Raw genomic sequence first — 16,333 nt, 5'->3', positions numbered from 1 at the left:
TCTCTCCTCATGTCTGAGGGACATTCCTTAGCTGTCTCTGCACCAGGGCTGCTGGGCCTGCTCCCTCTATCATAACCAAAGCAAAGAACCCCTTGCACTTTCTCAGGAGCTTTGAAAACTACTGTGGATCTTATTGTCAACAGGGGTTTAGCTTCAGAGATTTTTTGAAGTTGGTTTCATGAATCAAATGATCTCCTTATCTGCTCTTTGCTAAACATCACCTACAGGCTGGGGCGTGCAGTGCCTATAGCTCTCACTCACTAGGCAAGGCTGGACATCCCCTTCCTCACTCCTCGAAAGCAGCTCTCCAGCTTCCTGTAGTTTTCAGACCACACGGACTGCAAAACCTTGCACAGCAGGGCTGAGGGGGAAGCACTTGATCACCCAGGGGAATACTTCGTTGAGGTCACCCAGACTCAGGCTCAAACCTGGGTCCTGACTCCCAGTCTAATGTCCTTGCCTTTCACCATGCTGCCTGCCTGGAGGGTACCTTGGGGTGCCCTCCCCCTAAGGATGGGTGGAAATTCACCCATTTTTTCAGAGTCCTGAAACCCCTACAAGCCAATCAGGAACTCAACAGATAATGGGGCTGAAGACCTGGTGATTTTCACAAGGATAATCATCTCTGATTATCCACTTTTTGCAATATCTGTACATTTTTTTTCTCTTTGGACCTCACAAAACTTTATGAGGTGGGTGTTATCACTTCCACTTTACAGATGAGGAAAATCCTGTAACAAACATTCCAAGATTCCACATAGGAAGTGAACGGCTTTCATTTCAGGACCATGAGGCCCCAGGTGTAGCTGGGCCAGGCAGTAGCTTTGACAAGGTAGGGGAAAAGTGAGACTTCATCCAAATGAGAAGGAAAATCATTCATAAACCAGCTAGTAGACGTGGTGCAGACAAGGGAACTAGAAGGACCACAGTAAGAGACTCCTCCAGAAGACGCAGTGGGATGTCTGCTATTCCATGCAGGACAGCTGGGAGCCCAAGACTTATTTCTGTAAAGTCACTATGCCACAGCAAAAGCCCGGGTTGACCCGAGAGGCAAGGACAGCTGCAGAGGATACATGTGGCAACCCAGGGCCAGGAAGCACATTGTGAATCCTCATCCAGAGAGGAGGCAGGGCAGCAGGCCTGAAAATCCCTCTGAATCTGGCAGTTAGCAGGTGCAGCTGCCTCAAGTCCCATTCACGCAGGATCAACCGGGATCAGCATCAGCCAAGACGCCCTTGAGGCCTTAGGTCGCCTTAGAATACACATTTGATTAACAATACTGAAATATACTGAGCTTTCCATCTTTGCTTCATAATTTTTCTTTCCAAACATGTCAACCTGTGTGGATCAACCTTGGGTTAAAATGCTTGCCCCTCTGGCTGAGCAGAGCACCCCTAGACACTAGGTGAGATAATGAAAGCCCAGCTACCCAATGTGTATTTCCTGAGTACCTACTGTTTGCCAAGTCCTGTTCCACATTCCAGGTAGAAACCATGAGCAGAGCAGAAATGGCCCCTGCTTTCATGGAGCTAATTGCACAGGGCTGAACAAATACTATAAAGTGAATTCGGAGTAATAAGAGCATCCAAGGCTCTCTGTGGGCATCTCTCTAAGGAAGTAATGAGGTATTTTGGAGCTGCATTAGGAGAAGGAGCCCATCTTGTGAAGCCCTGGGGAGAGGGAACAGCAAACACAAAACCCTGAGATAGGCTGAAGCTTGGCATGCTGGAGGGATAGCCAGAGGTGAGCGTGATTAGCACCTGGTGAATGTAGAGATGGAGCTGGGATGTGAGATGAGGGTCAAGCAGCTGGCAGGCCCAGTCAGCAAGGTGAGCCCCAGGAGGACCTCACTTCTTTGCTGCACCCCAAGCCTAGCTGAGTTCTTTGCACAGGATAACCGCTTAATAAGCGTTTGCTGAATGAACAAGTAAGTGAGACAGCACCTAGATTCATGAGTGTGGGGTGGACCCTGGGGAATGAAAGTGATGGCTGGTGGCTTTCCCATAACAGACCTCCTCCAGGCCTCCAGCTCCATATGTGTCCTCTCCACCTCCCACCCCAACATGGTTCTCCCAGCAGGAACCCATTACTAAAGCAGAAAGGGACAGACCAAAATGAGGATCTCTGAGTTGGGAGACCCTAAAGCTGACTTCAGTCCATCTTCTCTGCAGAAAAATCATGTCTCTGGGATGCTGAGATCAACCCTGATATGGAAAAAAAGGGAAGTTTCCATTTGACCACCAGAGAGACACTCTTCTCACTAAGGATGCCTAAGATACTCAGGGACCCTAAGGTCCTGTCACTGCCTGGAGCTTCCCGGGGTTTACCCATAAAGACCCAGACTGGGCACAGGGGCTTCTGGACTCCCCATGCTGGTACCGCTGGCTCTGTTGCACAGAGGATTTTGTTTTCTAAGAAGAGGTGTTTTAGGCTCTGTTTCCACTTGTCTGTTGGCAGGACTGATTGAAGAATTCAGCTGAGATTGACAAACAGTGGTGGGCCCCACCTGCTAGGTGCTGGGCATGGACAAATGAGGAGCAGCCTAGAGCAGGAGACAGCCTCACACACAGAGCACACAAGCCCCATCAACACTGTCTGGTCGATCAATACATGTCTGGGGGTTTGCTCCCACAGAGCCGCAGAGGAGGATGTCAGTGAGGATTTCCCACCCACTCTCCCACCCTTGCTTCTTGCTCTTTTGTTTGTTTTCTTACAGGAGCCAGAACACAGGCATTGAAGTTTGGAATTATTGAAGCTTGTGGAAGCCAACAGGAGGATGCATTATTGAAGTGTTATGGTTGTTAATAGTATACTCCAAATCTCTGGTGATTATAAGACTACAGGTCATGAGGGGGTCAGTTCAAGCCAAATACTTTTCAGAGACTAACCCAGAATTCATATGATGCTTTTGAAAGAAGAGAAATGCCCTATTTCCCCCCAAATACTTAACCCAGGGGCAAGGGGGTGGGGATGCAAGTGGTTCAGCCTGTCTTCATGACATTGTAGGTCCCTCAGCAGGCCTCCTGTGGCCTCAAGCAGACTCCTGCAAACCCAAGACCTACCCAGTTTTAGAGGCCCTTGTTCACCTCATAGGGTCCGTGGTTATCCAGTCCTGTCTCTATGGTGCCTTACAGCTCATGGTCTCAGAATCACGCCATCCAAGCCAAACCTCACAGAACCTGCACCCACTATATGGAAGCCTCAGATAAAGCACCCAGCCTCTTCCTCCTGGGACAGACCTGGCAGTCAGCACCCAGAGGTCCCCCTGGAAACTCTCTCCTCTCTCCTCTTTCTGAGCACTATAGATAGTGAACTTATCTACAGCAACTTCTCCCCATAGTCGAACTGAAGATTTCCTGATTTAAAAGTAGCAGATGTTCAATAATTCAGTGATTATTCAAGGGCATTCTTCTAAGCATTTAGAATACTGATTTGAACAAACTGGACAAATCTAATTTTGTATCATGGTTGTCTTAGTCCATTTAGTCCGATATAACAAAAATGCAATAGACAGAGTGCCTGAAACAGCAAACATTTATTTTTCACAATTCTGGAAGCTGGAACCAAGATTAAGGTGCTGGCAGATTTTGTGTCTGGTGAGAGCTCACCTCCTGGTTGTCTTACCATCTCCTTACATGGCAGAAGGGGTCTGGGAGCTCTCTGGGGTCTCTTTTATAAGGACACTAATCCCATTCATGAGGGCTCCACCCTCATGACCTAATCACCTCCCAAAGACACCACGTCCTAAAACCATCACACTGCGGGGGGGGGGGGTAGGATTTTAACATATGAATTAGGGGCACATGCAAACATTCAGCCCATAACAGTGATTTTTTAACTTAATATTATGTCATAACTCTCTTCCTCAGAGATGTCAAATTTAGACAAAAATTCAGGACATCCAGTTAACATTGAATTTTGGAGACAGATGAAAATTTTCAGCGTAAGTATTTCTCGAGTACTTCATGGGACACACTTATACTAAAAAAATTATTCATTGTGTCTCTGAAATTAAAATGTAAACTGGAATCTTATATTTTATCTGGCAACCCTCTGGTTAAAAACTCACTCAAAGTCTTTTCTGGCCTCATTTTTGCCAGTGGCCTCCTTCCCTCATTCTGCTGCAAACATACTAACCTTGCACAGATCACCTGCACCTGCCACAGCCTCGGCCCTTGTTCCTCCTCCTTCTACGTGGGCACCCCTCCTCTGTGATTTGAGTGACTCCTTATTTACTTATTAAAAGGCCTTCCACCACCATTCTATCTGAAATGACACTCTCCATCTCTCTCCTGACCTCATCCTGACTGGTTCTTTTCATAACCTTCATCCCCCACATAACATTATACATTTGTTTATGGTCTGGCTCCATGATTGAAATCCCTAAAAACAAGAACTTTGTTCCGTATGGTTTTTCTTTTGTCTTTTTGCCATCTCCCCAGTGTATAGAACAGCACCCACTTGATAAATATTTGCTAAATGAATGGATACGTGTGTGTGTGTGTATCTGGTTATCAAGTCCATTCTATTGAACAATTCTTGAACCATTACCACACTGATTTAATTATCATAGCTTCATAAGTTTGCTTTTTAAAAAATATCTAATGGAGCTAACCCTCTCATTCTTCTTCTCACCCTTGGTTATTTTCAACTGATTATTCTTTCATCTAAATTTAGAGGCATAAAAATGACAAACAGTAATAGAGCATTTACTCTCTGCCAGGCATATTCTAAGCACTTTCCATGCATTAACTCATGTAATCTAACTCTCAACTGACCTATGAGGCAAGTACTATACATACCCCTACTTTCCAGATGAGGGAACTGAGGCTAAGTAATTTCGTCAAGATCACACAGCTAGTAGGTGCCAGAGCGGATGTTTGAACCCAGTCTGGCTGCAGAGGGCATCCTTTGAACCACCATTCTGTGCTGCTGTAACAAGTAACCACAAACTCAGCAGCTGTAAAACAGCCCACAATTATTATCGCACAGTTCCATGGATCAGAGGATGAAATCACAGTGTCAGTGGAGCTGCAATTCTCCTTTCAGGTTGGGGTCCTTTTCCAAGTTCCCTGGTTCTGTGGCCTGTGCCCCCCACAGCAGCTTCAGCATAGCAGTTTGCTGCTTCTTCCTCGAAGCCAACAGGAACCAGCATGAGTCTGTCTCCCCAGGACTTCCTCTCCTGCCAATTGCAAGAAAAAACTCTCCGCTTTTAAAGGTCTCCCCTGATTGGGTCAGGCCACTCAATCTCTGTGTCTTAAAGCCAACTCACTTGAGACTTTATTTACATCTGAAAAGTCCCTTCACAGCAATGGCTAGCTTAGTGTTCGATTGAATAATCAGAGGCAGGGATCTTGAGGAGGCTATCTTTAGAATTCTGGCTACCACAGTCTTTTTTTTTTTTTTTTTAATATTTATTTATTTATTTGGCTGCCTTAGGTCTTAGTTGTGGCACACAGGATTTTTTTTTTAAGAACTTCTATTGAGATAAAATTGACATACAATACACTGCATATATTTAAAGTGTACAATTTGATTTTTTTTCTTATTAGTAATGTAAATATGGCAAGCCTAATCTCCCAATTCATCCCTTCCCAACACCCCCCACTTTCCCCAATTCATGTCCATATGTTTTTTCTCTACATCTGTGTCTCTATTTCTGCCTTGAAAACTGGTTGATTTGTACCATTTTTCTATATTCCACCTATATGTGTTAATGTGATATTTGTTTTTCTCTTTCTGACTCACTTCACTCTGTATGACAGTCTCTAGGTCCATCCATGTCTCTACAAATGTCCCAATTTCATTCTTTTTTATGGCTGAGTAATATTCCATTGTATATATGTACCACATCATTTTTATCCATTCATCTGTTGATGGACATTTAGGTTGCTTTCATGTCCTGGCTATTGTAAATTGTGCTGCAAAGAACATTGGAGTGCATGTGTCTTTTTGAATGATGGTGTTCTCTGGGTATATGCCCAGCAGTGGGATTGCTAGGTCATATGGTAGTTCTATTTTTAGTTTTGCAAGGAAACTCCATACTGTTCTCCATGGTGGCTGTATCAATTTACATTCCCACCAACAGTGCAAGAGCATTCCCTTTTCTCCACACCCTCTGCAGCATTTGCTGTTTATAGATTTTCTGATGATGCCCATTCTAACTGGTGTGAGGTGATACCTCATTGTCTTTTTGATTTGCATTTCTCTAATAATGAGTGATGTTGAGCAGCTTTTCACATGTCTTGTGGCCATCCATATGTTTTCTTTGGAGAAATGCCTATTTAGATCTTCTGCCCATTTTTTGATTAGGTTGTTTGTTTTTTTGATATTGAGCTGGATGAACTGTTTATATATTTTGGAGATTAATCCTCTGTATGTTGATTCGTTTCCAAATATTTTCTCCCATTCAGAGGGTTGTCTCTTTGTCTTGCTTATAGTTTCCTTTGCTGTGCAGAAGCTTTGACATTTCATTAAGTCCCACTTATTTGTTTATTTTTTATTAACATTACCCTAGGGAGTGGATCAAAAAAGATCTTGCTGTGATTTATGTCAAAGTGCGTTCTTCCTATGTTTTCCTCTAGGAGTTTTATTGTGCCTGGCCTTATATTTAGGCCTTTAATCCACTTTGAGTTTATTTTTGTGTATGGTGTTAGGGAGTGTTCTAATTTCATTCTTTTACACGTAGCTGTCCAGTTTTTCCAGCACCACTTATTGAAGAGACTGTCTTTTCTCCATTGTATATCCTTGCCTCCTTTGTCATAGGTTAGTTGACCATAGTTTATCTCTGGGCTTTCTATCCTGTTCTGTTGATCTATATTTCTGTTTTTGTGCCAGTACCATATTGTCTTGATTACTGCAGCTTTGTAGTATATTCTGAAGTCAGGGAGTCTGATTCCTCCAGCTCCATTTTTTTCCCCTCAAGATTTCTTTGGCTATTCGGGGTCTTTTGTAGCACCATACAAATTATAGGATTTTTTGTTCTAGTTCTGTAAAAAATGCCATTGGTAATTTGATAGTGATTGCATTGAATCTGTAGGTTGCTTTGGGTAATATAGTCATTTTCACAATGTTGAGTCTTCCAATCCAAGAACATGGTATGTCCCTCCAGCTGTTTGTGTCTTCTTTGATTTCTTTCATTAGTGTCTTATAGTTTTCTGAGTACAAGTCTTTTACCTCCTTGGTTAGGTTTATTCCTAGGTATTTTATTCTTTTTGTTGCAATGGTGAATGGGATTGTTTCCTTAATTTCTCCTTCTGATCTTTCATTGTTAGTTTATAGAAATGCAAGAGATTTCTGTGTGTTAATTTTGTATCCTGCAACTTTGCCAAATTCATTGATTGGCTGAAGTTTTCTGGAGGCATCTTTAGGATTTTCTATGTATAGTATCATGTCATCTGCAAACAGTGACAGTTTTACTTCTTCTTTTCCAATTTGGATTCCTTTGATTTCTTTTTCTTCTCTGATTGCTGTGGCAAGCACTTCCAAAACTATATTGAATAGTAGTGGGGAGAGTGGACATCCTGGTACATGGGATCTTTATTGTGGCATGTGGATTCTTTTGTTGCAGTGCCCGGGCTTCTCTAGTTGCAGCATGTGGGCTTAGTTGCCCCACAGCATGTGGGATCTTAGTGCCCTGACCAGGGATTGAACACACATCCCCTGCATTGGAAGGTGGATTCTTAACTATTGGACCACCAGGGAAGTCCCCCACACGGTCATTTAATGCATATTTGGTTACTACTTAGGTACTGTTAAGTCCAACAAATCAGGAAACAACTGCCATGGAAAAAATGTTTTGTGATATTCAGAGATCCCAAGACAAAAGAGGGCCGCATAGGGAAGCATTGGCATCGGTCAGGAAGCAGAGAGAGTGGGGGAAACTAAGGGCAAGAGCTTTTATTGTGATTTCCATGGGAGGGATCAGGCAAGGCAGGTAAGCAGGTTTAGGATTCATTTCAATAATTTCAGGAGGCTCCTGGATTTAGGGGTTGTCCCTTGTTGTCTGCTGCCTCGCCCTGGGGTGATTAAGGCAGGGAGATAGAGACCTGGAATGTGAGAGCCCAATAAAGGAGGTGAGGAGGTGTGAGCTCTGGATTGGTTGCTTTGCATTTGAAAGACACATTCAAGGGCAAGCTCTAGGATCTGGCTAACCCCTGTACAGGCAGTCCCTCCTGGCTCAGCAAGGCCTCAGATGTGAAAACATCAGAATACAGAAAATAAGAGACCTGGTTAGTGCACACAGCTGCCTCTTTTGGTCAAATCCTCCTCTCCTTCCCCCAATCCCCCACCCTTCCAAGAAAAAAACAACTCTGTCTTTTGTGTGTGTGTACCAGACACTGTTATTAGCACTTAGCATGTAATTTTTTTAAAATTTTTATTGGAGTATAGTTGATTTACAATGTTGTGTTAGTTTCAGGTGTACAACAAAGTGAATCAGTTTTACATGTGCATATATCCACTCTTTTTTTTTTAAGATTCTTTTCCCATATAAGCCATTACAGAGTATTGAGTAGAGTTCCCTGTGCTATACAGCAGGTTCTTATTACTTATCTATTTTGTACATAGAAGTGTGTATATGTCCCAACTCTGTCCTTTTGATTGACATTGTTCCAAACGTGCTTGGCAATTTAAGAAGAATGACTTCTTTGGACCAGTCTTTCCACCCAGGAACATATATTATATATACCTCTCCATTTACTCAAGTCTTCTTTTGCAACTCTCAGTAAAATTGTGCCCCTTTCTTTATATAAATTCTCACCTTTTCTCACCTTTTATTGTGGTTATTCCAGATATTTTATGGGTTTTATTGCTATAATAAATGGAATTTTCCCTATATTTTCTAACTAGCTGGTGCTGGTATATAGGAACTGCATTTTTGTATAGCTTTATTGAGATCCAATAAACTGCACATATTTAAGCTGAGAATTTGATGTATTTGGCATGTGTTCCACCCATGAAACCATCACCACAATCAAAGCCGTGAACATACCCACCACCCTCCCAAATTTCCTCCTGCCCTTTTGTAATCTCTCTCTCCCTCCTAACCCTTCCACTCCACTCCTAGGCAACCATCGATCTGCTTTCTGACACTAGAGATTTTTGTATTGCCTTGTGTTTTCAGCTACTAAATTGTCATGTTACTTTTCATAGTTTTTCAAGTTATTCTTTTGAGTTTTCTAGTACACAAGCAGATCATCAATATATAATAACAACTTTATTTCTTCCTTTCCACATTTATATTACCTAATCCTTGTTCATATTTAATAAATCAGCAAGAATTTCCAGAGCAATGCTAAAACACATCAGCCAATTCTTGTGTCATTCCTGATTCTGTTTAGAATACCTGTAATGTTTGGATCATTATTTTAAGGGAACATCAGCTATTATCCAGAACCAGCCTTTAAAACACAGAGAACAAGTTCTATAACCAAGTAGCGTCCTCTTTCTGAACCTGGATCTGTCCCCTCACCAGCCCTGTCTCCTGTCTTGTCATCTCCGGCTGGCCCACTTTAATCATCCCTCCTGTGTATCTGGTACATATGTTTATTAGGGCATCTCTCACACTAGAGGATAATTCATTTCTACCCATTCTCCTTCATGACCAGACTGTGAATTAAAGCAGAAATTGTGTCCTTCTCATCTTTTTGGGCAAAATACCTCACATATACTAGATACTTCATAAAGGCTTATTAAATTGAATTGAAATACAGTAGTGTTTACCTAAAAGCATGGCTCCCAAACCTGGATACACATCAAAATCACCTTAGTAAGTTAGTGGGGAAAGAGAGGCAGAGAGGAAGCAAAAAATATAATTTTAAACAGATTTTTTTTTAATTAGTAAATGAGTTTATTGTTTTTTAAAGGATACATTCTCCCATGTCCCGCCCATCCCAGACCTCATAAATTAGAATGTTGTTAGAATCTCTTATTCTGGAAGCCTGGAATTTTTTTTTCTTTTTTTGGTCATGTGGCTTTCGGGATCTTAGTTCCCTGACCAGGGATTGAACCTGAGCCTTTGGCAGGGAAAGCACAGAGTCCTAATCACTGGACCACCAAGGAATTCCCTAGAATTTGTATTTTTAATAAGCTCCCAGGTGATTTTTATCCAGCCAGCCTCACATAGGGTGATGATCAGTTTGTAGAATCATTGCCTGTAAGTAACAAAGACAAGCTGCAGCAAAGCCCTTTTATATTATAAAATGTTGGTGCTAAAGAAATTCTAAAAATCTATCCCACAATACATTGTCCAGTGGGAGAAACATCCGAAAGGTAAATTCCTTTGCCTAAAGAATTTTAGGTCACCCTGGTTAGTCTCAGACAAGAGCTGGGACCCAGAGGATCCGTTTCCACCTGACACCTTGCCCCCTCCCCACCGGAATTCCACCCCAGCCTTGGCGGAGAAGAACGTCTCAGAATGTTGAAGAAATCCTAATCATCCCAGCCCCAGCGAAAGCAGCAGGGATACCAGGGTAACACGTTGAGAGTATTTGCTTTTGGAGGACTCTGATGACTACACACTGCACCAAGTTTTTCAGCCAAATGCTTGGATCTGAGTTCTGAAATAATTCAAACCCTTGAGAAAGTTATAAACACACATGAAACCAGACGACAGGCGATACTTCTCCAAGCCAGTTCTGACAGGTACATTATTTATAAGGTGAGAAATACATTTTTATGCATTTTTTTCTTTATAGATATGCAATAAAAACCACAATGCAAAGCAGCTCCTAACATTCACTTCCCGACACCATCAGGCTCACGTCACATACTGACTCACTTCCCTGGGTCCTGCCCTGGGCAGAAGGCTTCCAAACCTGACCCCCACAGGGAATATTCCCGAGGACTACTAGGAGGCAGAGGCCCTCAGGACAGGAGAAGAAGTTGTGAGATCACCTGACATGGCCTCCTTACTTTACAGAGAAGAAAAGCAAAGCTCAGAGAGAGACAGTGATCTGCTAGCCACCCCCAGCAAGATGAGATGAAGACAGTCTTGGACTCCAAGTAGTCCTCTGGAGACCTTGAAGATTGCATGCTAAATTCTGTGCACTTTATTCCTGGGGGAAAGGTCTTCAGGTTTTATTGGGTTTGCAAAGAGGTCCTTGACCCTCATAATGTTGCAAGTCATTGCTAGAGGTGTCCAACTCCCCTTCACCTCTTGAGCCCCTCTGTCCAGCCTCCATCACATATAACCCGCATTCTTGAAACAGCCTTCCTTGGGTCACGCTGGCTCTAGATGTGACCTGTGCACCACGCTGCTGCCAGAGGGCTCTTTCTAAAATGTAAACCTACCCACATCGTTGCCCTGCCTATAGGACTGCAGTGATTCCCAAAGGCCATCAGGATAAAAATCAAAACAGAGGGTATCACACAAGGGCCTCCATAAGCAGGCCCTGTTCTGTCTCTCTAGTTTCTTTCTTTTTTAAAAAATTAATTTATTTGCTTATTTATTTATTATTGGCTACATTGGGTCTTCGTTGCTACATGGGCTTTCTCTAGTTGCAGAGGCAGGGGCTACTCCTTGCTGTGGTGCACGGGCTTCTTATTGCAGTGGCTTCTTTTATTGCGGAGCACAGGCTCTAGGTGCACAGGCTTCAGTAGTTGTGGCACATTGGCTCAGTAGTTGTGGTGCACAGGCTTAGTTGCTCCAAGGCATGTGGGATCTTCCCAGACCAGGGCTCAAACCTGTGTCTCCTGCATTGGCAGGCGGATTCTTAACCACTGCACCACCAGGGAAGCCCCGTCTCTCAGTTTCAAAGCTCACTGTTGTGCTGTTTTTCCCACCCACAGTGAGGACTGGGGCCTCAGCACAGGATTTGAACCCACATCTGCTTGGCATCAAAGCACAGGTCACTGGATGACAAAACTGTGTCCCATACCAGTAAGGAAAACCCCTTCATCTGTCATGACCCTCTTATATACTCCTTGGGTGCTTTCTTTTTTTTTTTTTCCAAAGGAAACCATTTCTTTTATTTATATAAAAGAAATGAGTTCATTACAAAGTAGAAAAATGATATTAATGAGTATGTTTAAGGACTAGTCTTGGATGTAGGAAATAGGCAAACCCAACCAGGCCAACCAAAGAAAAACAGAAAATATAAGTAAAATTTAGAAATGAGACTCTAACCACAAGTCTGGAGTTGATAAAAACAAGGTTTCTGTGTTCAACCCTGAGAATACATTTGGAAATCTTTTTTTTTTTTTTTCATCTTTTTTTTGGGGGAGGGGGTACACCAAGTTCAATCATCTGTTTTTATATACATATCCCCGTATTCCCTCCCTTCCTTGACTCCCCCGCCTCGAGTCCCCCCCATCCTCCCCGCCCCAGTCCTCTAAGGCATCTTCCATCTTCAAGTTGGACTCCCTTTGTTATACAACAACTTCCCACTGACTATCTATTTTACAGTTGGTAGTATATATATGTCTGTGCTACTCTCTTACTTCATCTCAGTTTCCCCTTCACCCCCACCCCCTCCCATACCTCGAGTTCTCCAGTCCATTCTCTGCACCTGCATCCTTGTTCTTGTCACTGAGTTCATCAGTACCATTTTTAGATTCCGTATATGTGAGTTAGCACACAATATTTGTCCTTCTCTTTCTGACTTACTTCACTCTGTATGACAGATTCTTGGGTGCTTTCTTAAACCCACCTGAGTCCCACCACTCTGGCCATATATATGAGCATCCTTTAGCAATGGGAGTCTGATGGGATTCATTCTATCAATAGTACTTAAAATTCAACTATCACATATTAAGCACCAATTTTGCCCTAGCCAATATACCACGTGCTTAGATATAAGCGGGAATGAAACACAGACCCCAATTACTAGCCATCAGGAAAATGCAAATCAAAATGCCATGAAATATTGTTCACACCCACGAGGAAGGCTGCAATAAAAAGACAGAATGTTAACAAGTGCTGGCGAGAGTGTAGAGAAATCGAAACCCTCATACACTGTTGTGAGAATGTAAAATGGAGCTGCTGCTTTGGAAAACATCTGACAGTTCCCCACATGACCCAGCAGTCCCTCTCCTAGATTTCTACCCAAGAAAAATGAAAACAGATGTCCACACAAACACTTGTACATGAATAATCATCACAGCATTATTCCTAATAACAAAAAAGTAGAAACAGCCTGAATGTCCAACAACTGATGAACAGATAAATAGATGTGGTATACCCATACAATGGAATATTATTCAGCAATTAAAAAGGAATGAAGTATTCACACACTACAACATGAATGGACCTTGAAGACATTATGCTAATTGAAAGAAGCCAGACACAAAAGGTCACATATTATATGGTTCCATTTATATGGAATGTCCAGAAGAGACAAATCTGTAGAGACAGAAAGTAGATTAATTTGGTCCAAGGCTGTGGCCTTGGGATGGGAGTAAGGTTTTGAGGCAGAAATGGGGAGTGACTGTTAATGGGTATGGGGATGCTTTTGAGGGTGATGGCAATGTTCTAAAATGGATTAGATGATGGTTGCATAACTGTAAATCTACTAAAATTCACTGAACTGTACATTTTACATGGATCAATTGATGGCATGTAATCATATCTCAATAAAGCAGTTAGCAAACCAACAACAAAACACAGCCCCTGCTCTCAATGAGCACATAGTCTAGGCAGCCTCTAGGGTGACCAATTGTCTTGGTTTGCCTGGGACTTTCCCAGTTATAGGACCAAAAGTCCCACACCCATGGAAACCCCTCACTCCTAGACAAACCAGGACAACAGGTCACCCTACTGGAATTTCTCCCCACCCCAGCAGGGACTGCACTGGCTGAGAACAAGGTTACCTCCTCGCCTGCAGTCCTGGGGCTCCGAAGTCAGATATGGAAATGATACCTACAGGAAGGAGGTGGGAGGCTGAGCAGGGAAGTCTCTGGGGTGGGGATGGGGGGGCGGGGAATGACTCCTCAGGGACCTGGGCTGACAAACCTGACCCCACAGGAGGCCAGACACTTAAAGTGAGCTTGTGGCTAGCAAGCCTGCCCCACCCCAGCCCCATTCTCCCTTGGGAACTAGTGTAGCTCAGGGTGGAGGGCAGCTGGTCCACACTGTGGGGCCTGACTTTTTAAGCTCACATTGTGATTTTAACCCCACGCTCTGCTCTGTCATCCCCTCAGCCCCTCCTGTGATGACTGCCCTCCCACCCAAGGTGCTGCAGATGCCGCTCTGTGCCTCCAAGTGTCTCAGCTAAGTGGCCAGGGTAGCAAGCTTTCCAGAAAACAGATCTGGGAGGCTTAATGATGTTTGGTCTTCCTAAAGCACTTGTAATCATCTCTCATTTTTGTGATCCAATTTCAGATATGGCAAATAGTCCAGCCCAGCCCGCGTGGCTCTAATTGCCGCTGAAGGCTGACAAAGAGGGACGACTGGATAGTTTCATCAGCTGAGAGAGAGCTGGCCAGAGGTCAAGGTTTCCATGCCCCGGACCTGCTGGGTACACACCCCTTCTCCAAGGGGACTCTGCTCTCTTGTCACCCTTCAGCAATCTGACTGTTTTCCCAACTAACCTCATACTGTCTTGTCACAGCTGTAGGTAATTCCCTTAAATAGGCTCTGGTGCCATAGTGGGTATTCAATGTGTATTGTGGACAAAAAGTGATATCGGGCATTTAAAAAATAGTTCACAGTTTGCCTTCCATGTACGATAGCCAGAATTATTTTATAAGTCAGGGCATGTCACATCCCTGCTCAAAACCCTCCTTTGACTTCTCTTTCCCTGTAGAATAGAATCCCAAGCCTTTCCATGGCCCGGGGGCCCTGAATGATCCCTGCCCTGCCTGCTTCCACAACCTCAAGCCGGAGCACCACCACCCCACCCCACCCCTGCCTCAGCTCCAGCCACCCTGGCTCACGTGCTCCTGGCCTTTGTACATGCTGCACTCTGACCCAGAATATTGCTCTTCTAAATATCCTTATGTCTTTCTTCCTCATTTCCGTTGGGTCTTACCCAATTGTCACCTCCCTAAAGAGGACTTCCCTGCCATCCTATGAAGTAAAATGTTACCCTTCCATCACTCTCTATTCCTTTACCCTGCTGGATTTTTCTTCATCTCATTCATTACTATACTAAATATTTGTTTACTTATTTGTCTACCTCCCCCCAATAGGACATAAGGTCCACAATTAAAGAGACACTATTTTGTTTATTCCCAGGACCTAGAATAATGCCTGGTATATAACAGGTGCTCAAATAATATTTATTAAATGACCACTGCTATTCACTCTCCTGTATGAGGTGGTAATCGCTAGCTCCACTTCACAGATGAGGAAACTGAGGTGCAGAAAGATGATGTTACTCATCCAAAGTCATGTAACTAGTAAGTGGCAGGTGTGGAATGTGAACCAAAATGTCTCTGAAGCCAAACTCTATGTTCTCTCAGTTATACCACGTTGCCTCCCTTCTGAAATACAGTCCTTGGTGGAACGGTGTGGGCAGGGAGCTTAAAAAGGGAAGAGACTCCTCAGAGAAATAAGGAATCTGCCAGCCTCCTTTTCCACCTCCAGCTCCCAGCTGATGTTTTGTGACATTGAAGCTGGAGCAATACCAGCTAGAAACATTTATCGATTCCAAAGCCAAGCGTGCTTGAAGTGCAGTGTTAAGGCAATCCCATCCTAGAACTGCAGTTGCTGGTGTCGAGGAAAAGTTACAGCAAATCTCAAGATGGGTGACAACAATTATACCATTTAGGGCTTAAATCCTTTTGGGCAGAAGGCTGGAAAGTCATGGAGAGATGAACAAGCCATTAGTAGAAATTCCACCAAAGTGGAATTTTGACCAAAGGCAACTCGTGGCCTAATATGAAACTTCAGAGAAGTTCCAGAAAATCAATCAGCTATTTCTTATTCCACAGAGCAGTGAACACAGCATGGGTGTTTCCCAGAAGATTAAGAGCATCGGGAATATAAAGAGCTCAGGGTTCAATAAGACCAGAAATTAGCAAACTTTTTCTATAAACTGCCAGATAATAACTACGTTAGGCTTGTGAGCTGGACTGTCTCTGCTGCCACTCAGCTCTGCTGTGTACTCCGAAAGCAGCCACAGACAATATGTAAACAAGTGAGCATGGCTGTGTCCCAATAAAACTTTATTTACAAAACAGGTGATGGACCAGATTGGCCCACGAGCTGTAGTTTGCCGGCTGCTACTCTAGACCAATGTGTTTCTGTGACAAATGAAGAAAGTAAGACATGGAGAGATGAAGTGACTGTCACAGCCAGTTGTGAAAGAGGGAAAAGAGTTAGAAAGTCATTTAACAAATGTTTACGAAACATGTATTACACATCAAGAGACATGTGATACAAGAGAGGCAA

This window comes from Hippopotamus amphibius, chromosome 9, assembly GCF_030028045.1.
Source record: "Hippopotamus amphibius kiboko isolate mHipAmp2 chromosome 9, mHipAmp2.hap2, whole genome shotgun sequence".
NCBI classification, from domain to species: Eukaryota; Metazoa; Chordata; class Mammalia; order Artiodactyla; family Hippopotamidae; genus Hippopotamus; species Hippopotamus amphibius.
This window is presented reverse-complemented; position numbering follows the sequence as displayed.